This window comes from Pelodiscus sinensis, chromosome 18, assembly GCF_049634645.1.
Source record: "Pelodiscus sinensis isolate JC-2024 chromosome 18, ASM4963464v1, whole genome shotgun sequence".
In the NCBI taxonomy this organism is placed as follows: Eukaryota; Metazoa; Chordata; order Testudines; family Trionychidae; genus Pelodiscus; species Pelodiscus sinensis.
The window spans coordinates 21,025,299-21,042,136 of NC_134728.1; the positions used below are offsets into that span (position 1 = coordinate 21,025,299).

Genomic DNA, 16,838 nt, shown 5'->3' on the forward strand with positions numbered 1-16,838 from the left:
CTCTCTCTGCATAAATATTTCCTGATCTGTCTTCTCACCTTGCCCTGGGAAATCGGTAATTGTTTTCTAGTATCATTGTTTTTACCGTGTCAGTATCTAGCCTTGAGCTTGAGGGGTCTTAGATTTACCATCCAGAGTGAATGTTATTTCTTTCTTCAAACATAATGTCCTTCCTTGTTTATATTATCACACCACCTCCTGCCCCGCTCATTGAACTTAGCCTGTCTGTGCACTGTGGATCACAGTAATGTAATATCACAGCCTATTTCCTGATTCAGCCATATTTTAGCTCCTCCAGTTTTTACCAGATTTGTGCTTAAACAGCAGGTGCCCTCATTTTTGCAAACTTGTTTGTTGAAGTTTTTTTGTTTTGTTTTCACTGGCTTGTCATGCCCGGCCAGCACTCAGAGGTTCACCTGCTGGGCAGTGACAACAGTTAGGGTGCGTCTACACAACACCCTAAATTCAAAATAAGCTATACAATTTGCACTAGGCAAATTGAGCATCTTATTTAAAATCTATTTCAAAATAGCTTATTTTAAAATGTGGTGCATCTACACAGTGCCAAATTTCAAAATAACGTGCTATTTTAAGCCATCTCGTATCCCTCGTGCAACCAGGATGGTGAAATAGTGCGCCCGTTATTTTGAAATAACAGGTTACTTGTGTAGACACGGGGTAACTATTTCGGGATACCTCTGGTAGCTGTGCAGTGAATAGCTACCCCAAGTCTGCCTTATTCAGGCATTTTCCATACCGCTCTAGAAACACATTTTGAATACGGTTATCATTACCTCAATGTTTGTTCCTCCTTGAACTAAAACGATGGGGGCCTATCTAAACAGGGTATTAGTCGCAACTTCTGCAATCCTTGGCCAGCAATTGTCACAGCTTCCCAGTGCAAACACCTTGGAGAAACAAGAAAAACCAGAATTTGTATCAGAAGAATTTTTCTTTGTTTGAAAAAAAAATCAAGGTAAACTTCACTACAGTAGTGAAAATTACGTTTTTCTTATCTAAACTATGGAATTGCACCAGGGCACTTACACCGGTGGCTGGCATAGGGGCTAAGCCTCCAGCACAGACAGTACCTCAGAGTACTCCTATAGGGGCACAAGCCCAAACCCATTGAAGTCACTGGAAAGATTCCCAAGGACTTCTGTGGGCACTGGATCATCCCCATCGTGACATGCCTGCCTTTGCAGGGTGGCCTTTGATTTGAATGGGCGTGTTTGCAGCAGCACAAAGACCACTGTGCGCACTTCCCTGGCCCTGTGACTGCGACAGGGCATTTGCCACTTAGCTCTTTCCTCCTGAAGGAACAGTTGTACAACTCGCTCACATTTTCTGTTTGGCATCTCCCAGAACAACAAACAAAAAGTCCTTGTCCACTGCTGCTCAAGGTGCCCCCAGGCCTCTCGCCCAGCTCTAGGGGAATGCTGCTTTATGCACAAGCTCATCAACCTTAGCAATAAAAACGGCATAAGTGTTTTTAATGCACATTTAATTTCATTTTATTTCCACTGAATACATACATTACTTATGCATTAAACAGGCTGTGCCAGGAGCTTCGTTCCAGAAGCATATTCAACCCGACAACCTATTCAAGCAGAACAGCAGCGGCACTCATTACACAGAGGATTAAAAGTTTCTTCTTCAGAGCAGAGACTTTCATTACCTATGTCTAGCCCTATCAAGGACAGATAGCAGGGTTTGTTTTTCTCCCTACCATCCTCTCTGTTCACCCTGCCTCAATTCTGAGTACCTACACTGCAGTCTTTTAGACTCCAAATGGAAAGTGACAGGATCCTGCTCACAAACTGTCATAACCAGAGGGTGTGTTTCCTCCACAGATCAAGCACCATTCTGATCAGGACATGTTAAAAGCAGTAACATCATAATCAAGTGCACACAAAGGTCAATGAAAGGAAAAGCAAGTTCTCTGAGAACGTTTGAAATTCGCCATGTCAATAACAACAGGTCAACTACATCCCTCAGATAACTTCACTGAAATCATAAATCAACACCAGAGATTAATAATGTAGCCTTCTGTATTTTCTTAACAACCATCAATCCATTTTAATTCTCTTTTCCTGAACTTACAAAATTCAGGACAGTCTGTATCTAAAATGCCTATATACCAGTTAATGGGACCGAGAGCAAAATATGTTACAAACATGAGAAAAATACAGAAAACACTCTGCAACCAAAAATCAGAAAGCAGCAGAACTGTGAGACAAATATCAAAGTAACACCAAAGGCTCTTCACTGAGGATTTTTGTGGGAACAAAAAAATATCTCGGAGCCCTTGGAGAGCATGAATGTAACCACTTAGAAATTGGCATTAAAAACACAAACATTAATGAAGATTTATGAAGACAAATATTTATTTAAAATATATTTAAAGGCTAAGTGCTATCTGCTCCCAAGAAGTTTCAGCAATTTATGGGGTTGGAAAGAAGTTTTATGGGTTCAGTGAACAAATGTATGCTTCATTTATTATAATACTTGGTTCTTCTTTACTACACTAAGAGTACCTAACTGACCCTCACATCAATCTTGGGAAGTATTAGCCCCAGTTTTCAAATGGTGAAACGGAGACTAAGATGACCAGCTCTCAAAGGTGTTTGGATGCCTATTTTCATAGGGTATGTCAAGACTACATGCTTCTGCCTCCAGAGGCATGTAAACTAGGGTACCCGACATAGTCAATGAAGCAGGGATTTAAATATCCCCAGCTTCGTTAAAATAAAAATGGCCACCACGCTGTGCCGGCTCAGCTGATTGTTGGCACACCGTGCGAGTCAAGATACGGATCAGTCGACAGGGGAAGCCTTTGTTGACCACTCCTGTAAACCTCGTTCCACGAGGCATAAGGGAGTGGTCGACAAAGGCTTCCCTTGTCAACCAATCTGCGTCTTGACTGTGAGCTTGACGATCAGCTGAGCCAGCACAGCGCGGAGGCCATTTTTGTTTTAATGAAGCCAGGGATATTTAAATCCCCGCTTCATTGACTATGTCGGGCAGCCTAGTTTACATGCCTCTGTCGGTAGAGGTATGTAGTCTAGACATACCCATAGATTTGAATCTTTGAAGAGCTGGGACAGAGTGACCAAGGCCAGTATTTCCAAAGGTCTTCACTGATTTAGAGACCCCCACCTTGATACATGTAGAGCCAGAGGCACTGAGAATGCACAACTACCAGCAGTGATCTGGGGGTATTCAGAATAATGAGCCATTCCTTGGATTTAGGCTATTTTTTTGGTAATACAATGGCCTCAATTCATCCCTATAGGGATGCCATTGAGATCAGTGGAATTCCATTGGGGATGAACTGGTCCAATGTGTATCATGAAATTCATAATGCAACAGTGAAAATATTATACGTTATCAGTGGTCAATCAGCGGGGATCTCCCCAGTAGAAGGGAGTCAAATTCAGAAAGTGGAGATAACATAAGCCTGTAATTTACTGTCCTTGCACTGGCCAATCACCATCCTTAATGGAGCAGGCAAAAAGAAGCAGCTTAATTCTGGAGAACAATATACCTTTGACCCTTCCTAGTGCCATATCATCACTGTGTGCATACAATGTCTAGCACAATGAGGTCCTGAGGGATTGGGGCCTTCACCATAAGGCATTATGGAATATCTCTTCATGAATGTGAGTATCACACCCTGCCAGCTAGCTTCACTTTTTTTTCTTGTTTTTTTTCACTCAGCATGCAGTCAACTTGTGGAACTCCTTGCCAGAGGATGTGGTGAAGACTAGGACTTTAACAGGATTCAAAAATAGCTAGATAGATCCACTGGAGGTTAAGTCCATCAGTGACTATTAGCCAGGATGGGTAGAAATGGTGTCCCTAGCCTCTGTTTGTCTGGACAGGACAGGGATCATGTGAGGATTACCTGTTGTGTTTCCTCCCTCTGGGGCATCTGGCATTGGCCACTGTTGGCAGACAGGATACTGGGCTAGATGGACCTTTGGTCTGACCCACTATGGCTGTTCTTATGTTCCTATGTTTTTATGCTTTAACCTAGAGGCTTTTCTTAGATAGCCATTGACACAGCTTTCTTCACAGTCTATGGCCCACTGTCTATTGATGTTCAGAGAAAAATTTCTATCCACAACAGGGTGCCTGGGTCAGCTCCTATGCAAAGAGAGTTTCCTGGCAAAACCCAGCACTTGGACACACTTTCCTTAGCTCTAGCAAAGCCTGCCTAGTGTTGGGCTGTGCAGTAAGATTTCTAGCAGTAACAGAAGCACTATTGCTGCTGTACTGCTCTCCCATCATTACTGTGACAACAAAACACTCCCCAAACCAGCAGGCTATTAAGAACTATACAAGTCCCACCAGAGCCAATGGAGATTCTCCAGTGTTAGTTAATATTTATTCTGTACAGTCTAGAGCTAGACCAGGAAGAGAAATGTGCTGCGTCCTGAATGCCTCTGTTTCCTGCAGAAACTGGCACTGTCCTTCTAGCTGATACCATCACTCTGTTGTGTGTGTCAGGGGGAGGAGGAAGCACCAGCAGCTGCCCAGAGGGGTCAGCCATAATAAAGGAGCATTTTGCACTACCTATACACAATGTGCAGTCACTATCAACAACCACAACAAAAAATGCTATCAGAAAAGGATTAGCCAACCTGCCCTCAGGGTTATGATGGCCATCTTCAATTTTAATTGACCAGAAATAGATGGCAAGTATCATTTTTATCTCAAGTCCCAGAAATAATTTGTGTTGCTACCCAGAAGATGCGCTTACTCTCTTAAGAATAGATGGTTTCCTTGGTTTCCTGGCAAGAAGCGCATATATGTATAATGCTAAGACTATTAATCAGGATTATGTTGCCAAACATTTATGTCCTAGAAATGCTGCTCTTTCTGATTAGTGACTATATTAACTATTGTGCAATGCCATATGGCCTCAATAACACGCCTGTCACTTTTCAGAGAATAATTACTTCAGTTTTGGCAGGATTCATCTGCAATATTTGCTGTCTCTTTAGATGACATCATAATGGTGCAACGCAAAAGCGATCCACATCTCTGTGAAACGAGAAAGGCGCTAGCAATGCGAGATGCCGGACTGTGGTTCAAATTAAGGGCAGGGATACTTTTCTGAGAAAACATAAGCAATTGTTTCCCCCAGGGGTATCAAGAAGGGAAGGAATATTTAATGAAAGACAGACAGAAAGAATTATTCATTACACACAACATCTCAAATCCTTTGGGGTTAGTGCCAGAATTTGAAAACTGAAGGTGTCAGAAAATATATTGATTATTCTGGGATTGCCCCAAATCACTGAAAATTTAATCACCAAATATTAAACAAATATTCTTTTTTATTATGGTTTCAGTCATAGATCAATGCACCAGTTGAGGAAACATATGGTCACCGATATTTTTAACTTGCACACTGATTTCAAACTATGCACTAGTCTGATTTGCAGGGCATATGAGAAAGATGCCTGGGCTTTATGATTGGCCATAGGATCCCTATAAGCCTTTGGCTATGTCTACACTGCAGGCTTCTTGCACAAGAACTTTTTGCGCAAGAGTTCTCATGCAAGAGCTTGTCCACACTGCCATGCAGTGGCGGATATAGGGCAGGGCGAGCGGGGCGGCTGCCCCGGGACCCGAGCTTCAATAGGCCCCGCGCATGCTACATCCGGTTGGTTGCTGCCGAGGTGCATGCGCGAAACGCTACTTCTAGTCGGCTGCTGCCGAAGCGCATACACGAAATTGTGCCGCCCCGGGCCCTGCGGCACTGCCCTGGGTCCTGCAAAATTATCATCTGCCTCTGCTGCCCTGTGCTTTTGCACAAGAGATGTGCTTTTGCGCAAAAGCATCCATGGAAGTGTGGACGCTCTCTTGCACAAGAAAGCTCCGATGGCCATTTTAGCCATAGGGGTTTCTTGTGCAAGAAACTCCTTTTCCCGTCCACACTAGCCTTTTTGCGCAAGAGCTCTTGCGCAAAAAGGCTTATTCCTCATGGGGAGAGGAATAATTCCTGTGCAAAAAGCCCTTTGTTCTTACGCTTTACTGTCCTTTTTCTTGCACAAGAACGTGCTTGTAGTGTGGATGCTCCACAAGTTTTTGCACAAAACCAGCTTTTTTTGCGCAAAACCTCTGCAGTATAGATATAGCCTCAGAGATGTTCCTGCACTGTATATGCAATGCTGAAGCACTTCATAAAGTGGCGAGACAGTAGTTCACACATGACTGACCAGATATATCACAAATGACATATGATCTGATTTGGTCCCATTATTCATGTAATAAAATGATGTCTGCCACTATTTTAATTACTTGCAAGCCTGACAGTAGAAACAGAAGAAGTCGGAACCTCTAACCTTTTCACAAAGAACAAGTTGAAATTAACATACTAAAATAATGCTCTGAGGGACACACTTCACTCATGTGTGTTCACATGGGCGCCAGTCTTGGAAAAATGTATTCATGTATATAATTTAGCTTTACAAGTGCTGCCGCTGATTTCAATGGAAGTAAAGCTAAGCATGGGTATGTCTAGACTGCATCCCTCTGTCAGCAGAGGGATGCAGATTAGGCAGGTCGACAGTGCAAAGAGGCAGGGATTTAAATATCCCGTGCCTAATTTGCATAAAAATGGCTGTCGCGTTTTGCTGACTCAGCACTTTGTCGGCAAAAAGCAGCAGTCTAGAGGCAGCCTAACCTTTTTCAATAGATCCTGTAAACCTCCTTACCATTTGATGATTGTTAGTCATATTCCCTACTGCGATTCTCTTCATTTGATTCCATTTTATATTAGCTTTGTGTGGGAATAGTTTTACCACACAGGAGCCCAGTATTTTTCATCTGAGTATACAGACCTAGTGCCAAGCTATGCGCTGGCTCACAAGTTGAGCCTGCATGCTCATTTAAAAGACTATTTCTTCTTGTAATCATCTGAGCTCCGTTGGTGAGGTGGTCTTTGCAGGTTAGTGTGGGTGTGTGTACACTGCAAAGTTATTTCAGAATAACTGCCATGATTCTGAAATAACTATGCGAGCGTCTACACAGCAATTCCGTTATTTCAAAATAATTTTGAAATAATGAGAGACTTATTCTGACTTCTATAAACCTCATTCGACGAAGAATAACGCCTGTTTTGGAATAGGGGCTGTGTAGATGCTCTACCGCTGCTATTTTGAAATAGCCCCTTACCAGGGCCATTCTAAGTTATTCCTCCCTGGTGCCTTCTGGGGCTCTAAATCGAAATAGCACTTCCACTTTAGGGAAGCCTGCCTTGAACTAATTTTAAGGCTTCCCTGTAGTGTAGACATGCTATTTTGAAATAAGCTATTTCAGAATAACAATTCCGGAATAGCTTATTCCAAAATAAAGGTCCAGTGTAGATGTAGCCTTTGTGAGCTAGAATTAATCCTAGATGACAGTGGCTTTAGGTCATGTGCCAGTCATTCTTCATTCAAGAAGACATTGACGTCTCATGAAGTATTGGCATGATTGAGATGGAAACAGTTCAAAACCATCTTTGACACACTAGGCTTAAGTCTCCACTTCTTGAAATAGTCACTGAAGACTGCCACCGCTTGGATCAAGTTTTTCTCAATGGTCTGTCTCTTGAAGCTCAGCCAATATCTTCTACCTACTTGATCGGTCCTGAAATGTTGGAGGCAGACCATATATATGTTGAAAGAAGCTGTAGCAGGAACAGATTCCTGAGGGAGTTTGTTCTTCTGGACTCTTCATGAGTTCAGTTTATTGGCTAGTATCACTGGGGGTTGTCTGTGTCAATATGTCATTTCCATTGCCATAATAATCCATTAAAGTAACATCTTTCACATCTTGATCAGAGGGCCATATGGTATCACATGTTGCTGCCAAGTCAAGGAACACAGCCCCCATCTTCTTCGGTTGGAACTCGATTGCAGACCACTTGCTCTGAAGTCTCCCTGGACAATGCTCAGAGCCTGCTCTACAGTGGGTATAAATCATTTCAGAACTTAGTAAGCATAGCTCCAACATGATATTGGACAGTAGCTAGCTCAAAGAGAATAACTACAGGCAGTCCCCGGGTTACGTACAAGATAGGGACTGTAGGTTTGTTCTTAAGTTGAATTTGTATGTAAGTCAGAACTGGTACATATTGTAGGGGAAACTCTAGCCAAACATTTCTTCAGAGCTCAGCTTTATTCTCCCACACCTCAGTCCTTTATGCTCAAGCTGAGGGGTCTGCTGAAAAAAGCCGCTCCGCGTCTCCCTGGTCTGCTGGGGGGAAGCAGCTAGTGCGGGGTTGCCTCACCCCGTTTGTAAGTAGGGATCTGATGTAAGTCGGATCCATGTAACCCGGGGACTGCCTGTATTTTCATGGTTTTTGTAGAGCTACCACTCTGGCTTTCCAGAATAGCTTAGGCATGTTTGTTCTTTTAGATGACATGGGATATAAAAATTAACAGCCGTTTTATGATCTCCTTAACAAGGTGCAGTAGCATTTCTCGCAAAATCTTGGTAAAGTTGCCTGCTTTTCCTGGTTTTCCACCTTCTCACTGGAGCAGGCCTGCTGATGGGAAGGGAGGGAGGGGAAAGAGGGCAGCTATCCTGGGGCCTGGTGATTCTAAAGGGCCCAGGGCTCCCAGTCACTGCTGCTGCTACCGCGGTAGCAACAGCAGCCAGAGCACCAGGTTCTTTATGTCGCCACCGGAGTGATAAGCTACATGCTCCAGGTGGCTGTGGCATGGCATACTCCGGGCAGTTCTGACACTAGCTGCCTCAGCCCTGCCCCTTCCAAGGCCCCGCCTCTTCCACAAGTCACTCTCCCCACCTTGGGCAGGGGCCTGGCAAGTCTGTCAGCCCCCCTGCACTGGAGAAAGACTAGAAGAAAACTCCAACATGGGTCCAGTCTATATCAGCACCATTCCCTCTATACCGATTCTGCAGAAAGCCTGTCCTTGTTGGCTTTTGCCATGTTAGCTGTGTGGTGGTGATGCTTTTGGTGATACTTTACACGGATATATAGGTAGCGACTTCTCTGCTGATCCTGTCTTCCCTATAAATGAACATGCTTTCCTCCTAGATCGTGTCATGCCTTTATCTGATGCAGTTTCTTCCCAGCATTCCCTGCAACAGGCACTAAGTCTGCCAGTGAAGTAGTGTGCTATCTCTGAGTCACCAAATGCATTGCACTGCTTCAAAAGTTCCACCTATATCAGCCTTTTGTTAGCCAAGTGGCATACATTTAGTGCAGGGTGGGCTGGCCAGATGAGGTTCACCAGGGTTTCACCCACATGGGCCACGAGTTGCTTTATTTACCTGAGCACGTGTAGGTACGGCCACTTGCAGAACCCAGTAGCCAAGGTTTGTCATTCCCAGCAAACGGGAGTTTTGGTAAGCGGTGGACACCTGTGCCACTTCCCACGGTTCCCATTGGCCAAGAACAGAGAACCGCAGCTAACAAAAGCTGTGAGCAGCCATGCCTGCAGACACTCAAGTTAAATAAAGCATCTGGTGGCCTGCCAGGGGCAAACCCTGGTGAATCGTGACCAGCCCACGGACCACTTACAACCCACCTCTGGGCTGCGTCTAGACTAGCAAGATTTTGCGCATAAGCAATTGCTTTGCGCAAAAACTTGCCAGCTGTCTACACTGGCCATTTGAATTTGCGCAAGAGCACTGACTTTGTAATGTACAAAATCAGTGCTTCTTGCGCAAATACTTTCACGCTCCCGCTCGGGAAAAAGCCCTCTTGCACAAGAATACTTGTGCAAGAGGGCCAATGTAGACAGGGAAGAACTGTTTTTTGCACAAAAAAGCCCCGATGGCAAAAATGGCGATCGGGGCTTTCTTGCGCAAAATTGCGTCTAGACTGGCCACAGATGCTTTTGTGCAAAAGCATCCGTGCCAATCTAGACGTGCTTTTGCAGAAATATTTTTAATGGAAAAACTTTTCTGTTAAAAGTATTTCCGCAAAATCATGCCAGTTTAGACGCAGCCCTTGTGTATCTGGATGGCTCTCTGTGCAAGTTTTCTGCACAAACCACCAAACCTCCAAAAAAAAAATCAACATTCTGCTGGTGGCATCTAACTCAGATGATGAAAACGAACATGCTCAGAACACACTGCTTTGGATTGTTATCAAGCAGAACCCATCATCAGCATGGACACCTGTCCTCTGGAATGGTGATTGAAGCATGAAGGGACATATGAATCTTTAGAGCATCTGGCGTGTAAATAATTTGCAACACCAGCTATAACCATTCCTTGAGAATGCCTGTTCTCAGTTTCAGGTGGCATTGTGAACAAGAAATGGGCAGCATTATTTTTCCTCCAAATGTAAGAAAACTTGTTTGTCTGAGCAATTGGCTGAGCAAGAAATAGGACTGGATAGATTTGTAGGGTCTAAAGCAGGGGTGAGCAATAAGCGGCCTGCTGCACGGACATGGTTCCCCTGGCAGGCTGCCAGATTCTTTAATTACCTGAGCATCTGCAGGCACGGCTGCTCTCAGCACCCAGTGGCCATGGTTCGTCATTCACAGCCAGCAGGACTGCGAATGGTCAGGTCTGTGCACACACAGGTAAATAAAATGTCTGGTGGCCCACCAGGGACTATCCTGGCAAATCACATCAAGCCTGCTGGCCACTTATTGTCCATCTCTGGTCTAAAGTTTTACATTGTTTTATCTTTGAATGTTGGGCTTTTTTGTACATAATTCAACATTTGTAAGTTCTGCTTCCATGATCACGAGATTGCACTACAGTACCTGAATTAGATAAAGTGAAAAACAATACCTCTTATTTTTTACAGTGCAAATATTTCTAAATATAAAGTGTAAACATGTAGAAAACACCCAAAATATTTAAATAAATTGTATTTATTATTGTTTTTCAGGTGATTAATCATGTGATTAGTCACAATTAATGTTTAATAGCTTGACAGAAATAATGTTATGACAGTTTGGCTTTCAAAAAATTTCAGAACTAGAAATTTTCAAATGGTTTTGAATTTTTCTGAATTTTCTATTTCACCTGAGTGGAGAAATTTCAATTTTTAGGTCTTTAAACACAAACCCTTTTCCCCACTGGGAGCAGAAGGTCAAAAAGTTGGAGAAAGTGAAGGAAAAAAGCTACTTTTTCTTTTCCTTATTTACTTTTTCTCACTATGAATGATGGAAAGATTAAACATTAGAAATGAATTGAAAAAAACTCATTTTCTCATACTTTTATTTCTTCCTATTGTAACAATATGAAAACAGTTTTTTGTAATAGTGAGAGAAAATAATTCTCTTACTCCCTTTTTCAAATTTATTCACACCACACATTTCAGTAGAAAAAATAAAAAGTGAAAGAAAGAGAAAAATCCCTGACATTTTAGAGAGAAATATTTCTAAATGAAATTATTTTTTTCTTAATAAAAAGTAACATTGATTGGTATTGTTGTTGAAACGTTAATTAAAAAGTGAAACATTTTGAGCTAAATAAAAACTTTAAAAATCACAAAAACCACCCCAAACATTTGGGCAGCTCAACAAATGATCCCTATTTAACAGGCAGGAAAGTCAGAACCTCATCTCTTCCACTAGTCATTAGTCAGTTAGACATGTATATAGCAGATACCTCAAACAGGAGGTCATTACTCTATACAGATGCAACTCACATTATTGCTCAGTGACAGGGAAAGGCTATCTATTATTCAACAATTTTCTGGGAGTTTCTAACAACACAAGCCATTTTTTATTTTAAAAAACTATATGGAAAAGAGAGAATACAATTTTCAGTTACCCTTTTGTCACCCCCTCCCTCCTGCCCTGACAGAACAAGAAGGGGAAAAACATGTTTGAAAAGGGCAATTTCACAGGTTTAGTCTGCTCATCTTACTATATATTTTAGAAATTTGTGTCTTTTTGTCTGTCCATTTGTGGGTCCATTTGTTCAAGAACTCTTCCTCCCCAGTAAGAGCTAGGACCACCAAATTAGGTGTGCAGCTTCCTCTTATCATAATTTAAAGCTAGACAAGGACTTAGCTATACCAGAACAAAGGGATGTGTCTAGAAATCAATGGTTACTCATAAAATTAAAAGGGAGGGGTCTGGCAGGAGGTATAATTATACTGCACAATGCCCCGGGGGGGGGGGGCGAGAGGGCGAGAGGGGCAGCAAGGAGCCAAAGATGGGGAAAAGGACAGCAATATCCTCAATTGGTCAGCAAAGGACAGGTGTGGAGAAAGGGACAGCTATCTACTATATACTTCAGAGAGTTTGTCAGTTTGTCCATCTGTCTGTCCCCTTGTTATGCCAGGTAAATCTTCTAGTATGAAATATACCATCTTACCCCCAGGCCTTACTGGGATTGCCCACTTATCTTTATGAGGCACTGATACGTGATGCTGTGAATTATATGGCAGAGAGTGGCAATGGAGAAAGTGTAGAGGATATTGAGATCCGCTTAGTGTGTTCCACCGTTCTCAAAGCACGCTCCTATTCCTGACACTGTCATTCACCCAGATTATGGGTTTTTAAATAGAACAGAATGATTTATTACTTTTGTGATACTCCACAGGCTAGTAAAGTAAAGGCAAAGGTTGTTTAGGTATAAAAATACCAAACCCACGACAGAGCCAGGCAAAAATAAATGGCATTTAAGAATCTGAAATCAAAGTTAAAATGACCAATTCTTGTCATATAAAATAAGTTTATCTATATACAGTGTGCATGATAACAGATCAGAAGATAGAGAACAAGAGGATGCCTCAGTCTGTTTGCTGTTGAAACTCCTATTGATTTAATTAGAAGTCAAATCAGGACCAGGTAGAGGGCTAATGGAGGTTCTCCTCTAGCTCAATAGACAGAGATCTGGGCTCTTGGTGAGGAAGAATGAGAATTCTGTCCCTTCTGCCAATGTGAAGGTCAGTCTGCCATAGTGTACAAAAGTCCCAGGTGGCTACAGATTTATGATGACATGGTAGATAAGCTATCTCAAACTGCTTTCCATCTTATACCAGTGCTAGACTGCACCAATCACTAGAAAACATTCTGTACGTAAGAGATTGAGTAATACAATAGGTCTGTTTATATGACTATTTTCTGGAGGGGATAGCTCCAATCAGAACTGTTCTGTTTCTACTGCATGAGGATAAACTCAATGGCAATGGCTGGTTTCAATGTACATGTAACACTCCAAGTCATAATGCTTCACTGCTAGAAATCTGCTGCTGCTGCTGAAGAAATGAAGAGGGAAAAATCTGCAAGAGGCTATTTTCTGATAATTTAGAGCTTAATGGATCTCACTTGGTCCAGACATTTGGGGATAAAACACACTGCAGGGCTGCGTCTAGACTGGCATGATTTTGCGGAAAAGTTTTTTCCGTTAAAAGTATTTCCGCAAAAGCGCATCTAGATTGGCACAGATGTTTTTGTGCAAAAAGTGCTTTTGCGCAAAAGCATCCGTGGCCAGTCTAGGTGCGATTTTGCGCAAGAAAGCCCCGATCACCATTTTAGCCATCGGGGCTTTTTTGCACAAAACAGTTCTTCCCTGTCTATAGTGGCCCTCTTGCGCAAATATTCTTGCAGCAAGAGGGCTTTTTCCCGAGCAGGACCATGAAAGTATTTGTGCAAGAAGCACTGATTTTGTACATTACAAAGTCAGTACTCTTGCACAAATTCAAGCGGCCAGTGTAGACTGCTGGCAAGTTTCTGCACAAAAGCAGCTGCTTTGGCGCAAAATCTTGCCAGTCTAGATGCACCCCAGATGTTGCCAACAAAACAGTTCTTTCAGCTGAGCTACTTGACCGGAGCTCATTTCAAGAAGGATGGAGGGGACTATCATGTGCTAAGAGGAAAAGGCAGAATGACATTTAATTTTCTATTTGTTGCACTGTTCACAATCACAGAGGATGTCAGCAGAGTTTGCTCCAGAAAGAGTTTTGCAATGCCCCATTGCATCAATGTTGGAAAAGATTAGAATGGAGTTTTCTCAGTTCACTCCATACAGTAATCTAACTTCTGATACTGCAACTCCAAACAGGAAGCTTCTGTCCTTGAATCTTTGATATCACTTTAATAAAAAAAATATAAGCTGCAAAATAACATTTATTACAGGACAAATCTGGAGATACTCCCAGCGTTCCACACAGTTTCGTGGACAACTTTTTTACAGTTAGGTACACAGAATAAATGCATCGCTATGGAGTTCACCTTTCTTATGCTAAAGAAAGTGGCTGAAACCTCTCATAGCTGACTCCCTATGGAGGACAGAGATAGAAAAGACTTACTGAAGCATCTACTTCAGTGGGCATATCTGCACACATCATTGCCATACTTGTGTGTTTCAGCTTCCGACCTCCTCACCCCTTTGTTTTTTAAATGTGACTTATATGTACTTCCAAATAGGTACTACAAAAATTCAAACGCTCCTGTGTGGGCAACCAGATAGTGTAGATGTCCCCTTCCTTTCTGACCCTATTGTCCCATTATCTGAAATTTCTTAAATCACACACATATAATTATGGGTACGTCTACACTGCACGCTTATTTTGGAATATGCTATTCCAGAAGATATATTCCGAAATAGCTTATTTTTAAATAGAGTATCCACACTACAGGGAAGCCTTAAAATTAGTCCGAGGCAGGCTCCCCTAATGTGGACATGCTATTTCGATTTAGAGCCCTAGAAAGCAGTGGGGAGAAATTATATAGAATAGCCCTGGTGAGGAGCTATTTCGAAATAGCAGCAGTGGAGCGTCCACACTGCAGCTATTTTGAAATGGTTATTTCAGAAGAGGCGTTATTCCCTGTGGAATGAGGTTTACAGAAGTCAGAATAAGCTGCCCGTTATTTTGATATTATTTTGAAATAACGTAATTGCTGTGTAGACGCTCACATTATTTCAAAATAACACTAATTATTCCGAAATAACAGTGCAGTGTAGACACACCCAAAGTCATTAAGATCTTTTATGAATAATGAGTGCCTGCAGACTGAAATAAGGAGGAGTGTTGTTTGCATCAATGTTGCTATGAAGCAGCACTATCAGTGTGGTAGGTGAATTTAGTGACTGGGAAATGAGTGTAGCACTGAGATGCATGATACAGTTAGTAATATTTATTGGCCATGCATTTTCCACAGCCTGCAATTCATGCCTATCATGTCCCAAGATAGACCTGCCATCACACTCACTAGCATAGTGAGTGCCGTTAGAGAGATTTAGCAGCATGTTGCCATAAGACCTGATGACGAGCAAACAAATGCTGCCCTCAGAGAAATTAAAACGTATAGATCGTTGACACGGCTGCCATATTTTCACCTGCATCCAAGTTAATTTGGATTGAGACAAACTGTAAGACATTTTAAAATCAATTAAAAGCTCATCAAGAGGTCAAAATGGAGAAAGGAAGGAAGGGAACTTGTAGGCAGCTTGGTGGGTGAATAAGATGGATACATGGTAAGGGATGGGAAAGAGAGAAAAAGAAAAAGATTTAAACATTACCAGCATTATTAAGAATTCATGTGATCTGCAAAATATCTTAGAGCATCAGCGGTGCTTATCCCTGTCCATGATGATCATTCGTAACACCAGTCCTAGGGTAATCCTTAGGAGAGTCGGTCTTACAACTGACATCGATCTCTGGGCAAGGTATCTTACACACAAGATCCTCAAATTCGATTTCTTGTCAACCACCCGGCTTTTACTGCTGACATATAAATGGACATCAAAATGTTACAAAGGACAGGCTGGCTTGATGACACCAAGTTTGGACTTTAATACAGCTGTCGAAGCTTAGGAGCAAGAACATTATTTTTCACTAGCTTTCAAGTTGGTCTCATTTTCAAACCACATTATAAAATAATATAATATAGAATATTTAGGAGCCCAATAGGAGCCCATCTACCTAATAGGAAAGGAAGAGCATCCAGTTATTCTAATTAACCCATCTACAATACACGCAGAGAAACACAACCCTTCAGATTCTGGATCAATGTATTGTGTTCTGCAATTCTAAATTTCTAATGCCCCTCAAGTCATTTGTGTGAAAAAGCACACATAATTTCTATGGCCGGAAAACTGACTTTCCTCTGAGCAACTTGTGATGTGAAACTGGCTGTTTTACACAGCGGCAGCATAGTCTGGGTGCCATTCAACTTCTAAAAAATCCCAATTCTCTTCGTAGGTATCTGTAAATCCATGCCTTTGGTCCAAAGCCATTGTCCCAGCTTGCTAAGCCCTACTGATTTAATGCCACACATTTTGAAATACTGTAGCAGAACAGCTTCAAAAGAATCACTGAAGAGTTAATACACACTAAGAACTGATGGTGGTTTGGGGAACTTCTGGCCTAATTAAATTCCATTTTGTTCAGTCATCCTCGAACGAAACTTCCATTTTCAAAGGGTTTTCTGAGCAGTGCACTAATGAAAGAGAATTTATAGTATTTATGGGGCAACAGTATAAATGGAATTTAATCGCCAAGCGTCAGCAGGGAACTGTCTAATCTTTATCAAGCAGTGATTAGCGACCAAGGATTTCTGGTGGGATAATGAGCCCCAGACTGGCTCCTTTCCAGTTTTTGACACTGGCACTGATGTACATCTGTTAATTGCTAGAGGAATACATACGTAACTGAACTTCAGTTAATTAGTGGAGATTTAAATGAGTCACCCTAGTTTATGTTTTTTTAAATTTACAAAAATAAGGAGTCAGATGATCACTGCAGGCACTGAAGGTGCACCCTAGCTTTCCCAGGCAACTAAATGAGGAGCTGTATTGCTGAACCAAATTCAAGAGTAATCTGGGTGACTCCTCAAGAGACTAAGCACAGGAGTAAGCAGATATTCCACTGACTTTCATGGAGCCAGGCCTAGGAA

General features: G+C 42.1%; 1 long non-coding RNA gene across 5 annotated transcripts in view; it reads right to left on the minus strand.

Moving 5' to 3' along the window:
• The window catches only part of LOC142818856 (uncharacterized), a 244,659-nt gene that overhangs the window by 84,233 nt on the left and 143,588 nt on the right, over nucleotides 1–16,838 (minus strand). For all 5 annotated transcript variants that reach the window (XR_012896535.1, XR_012896538.1, XR_012896534.1 and 2 more), the window contains one exon: nucleotides 795–908. This is a non-coding gene — a long non-coding RNA (uncharacterized LOC142818856). The remainder of the gene's footprint in view (nucleotides 1–794; nucleotides 909–16,838) is intronic.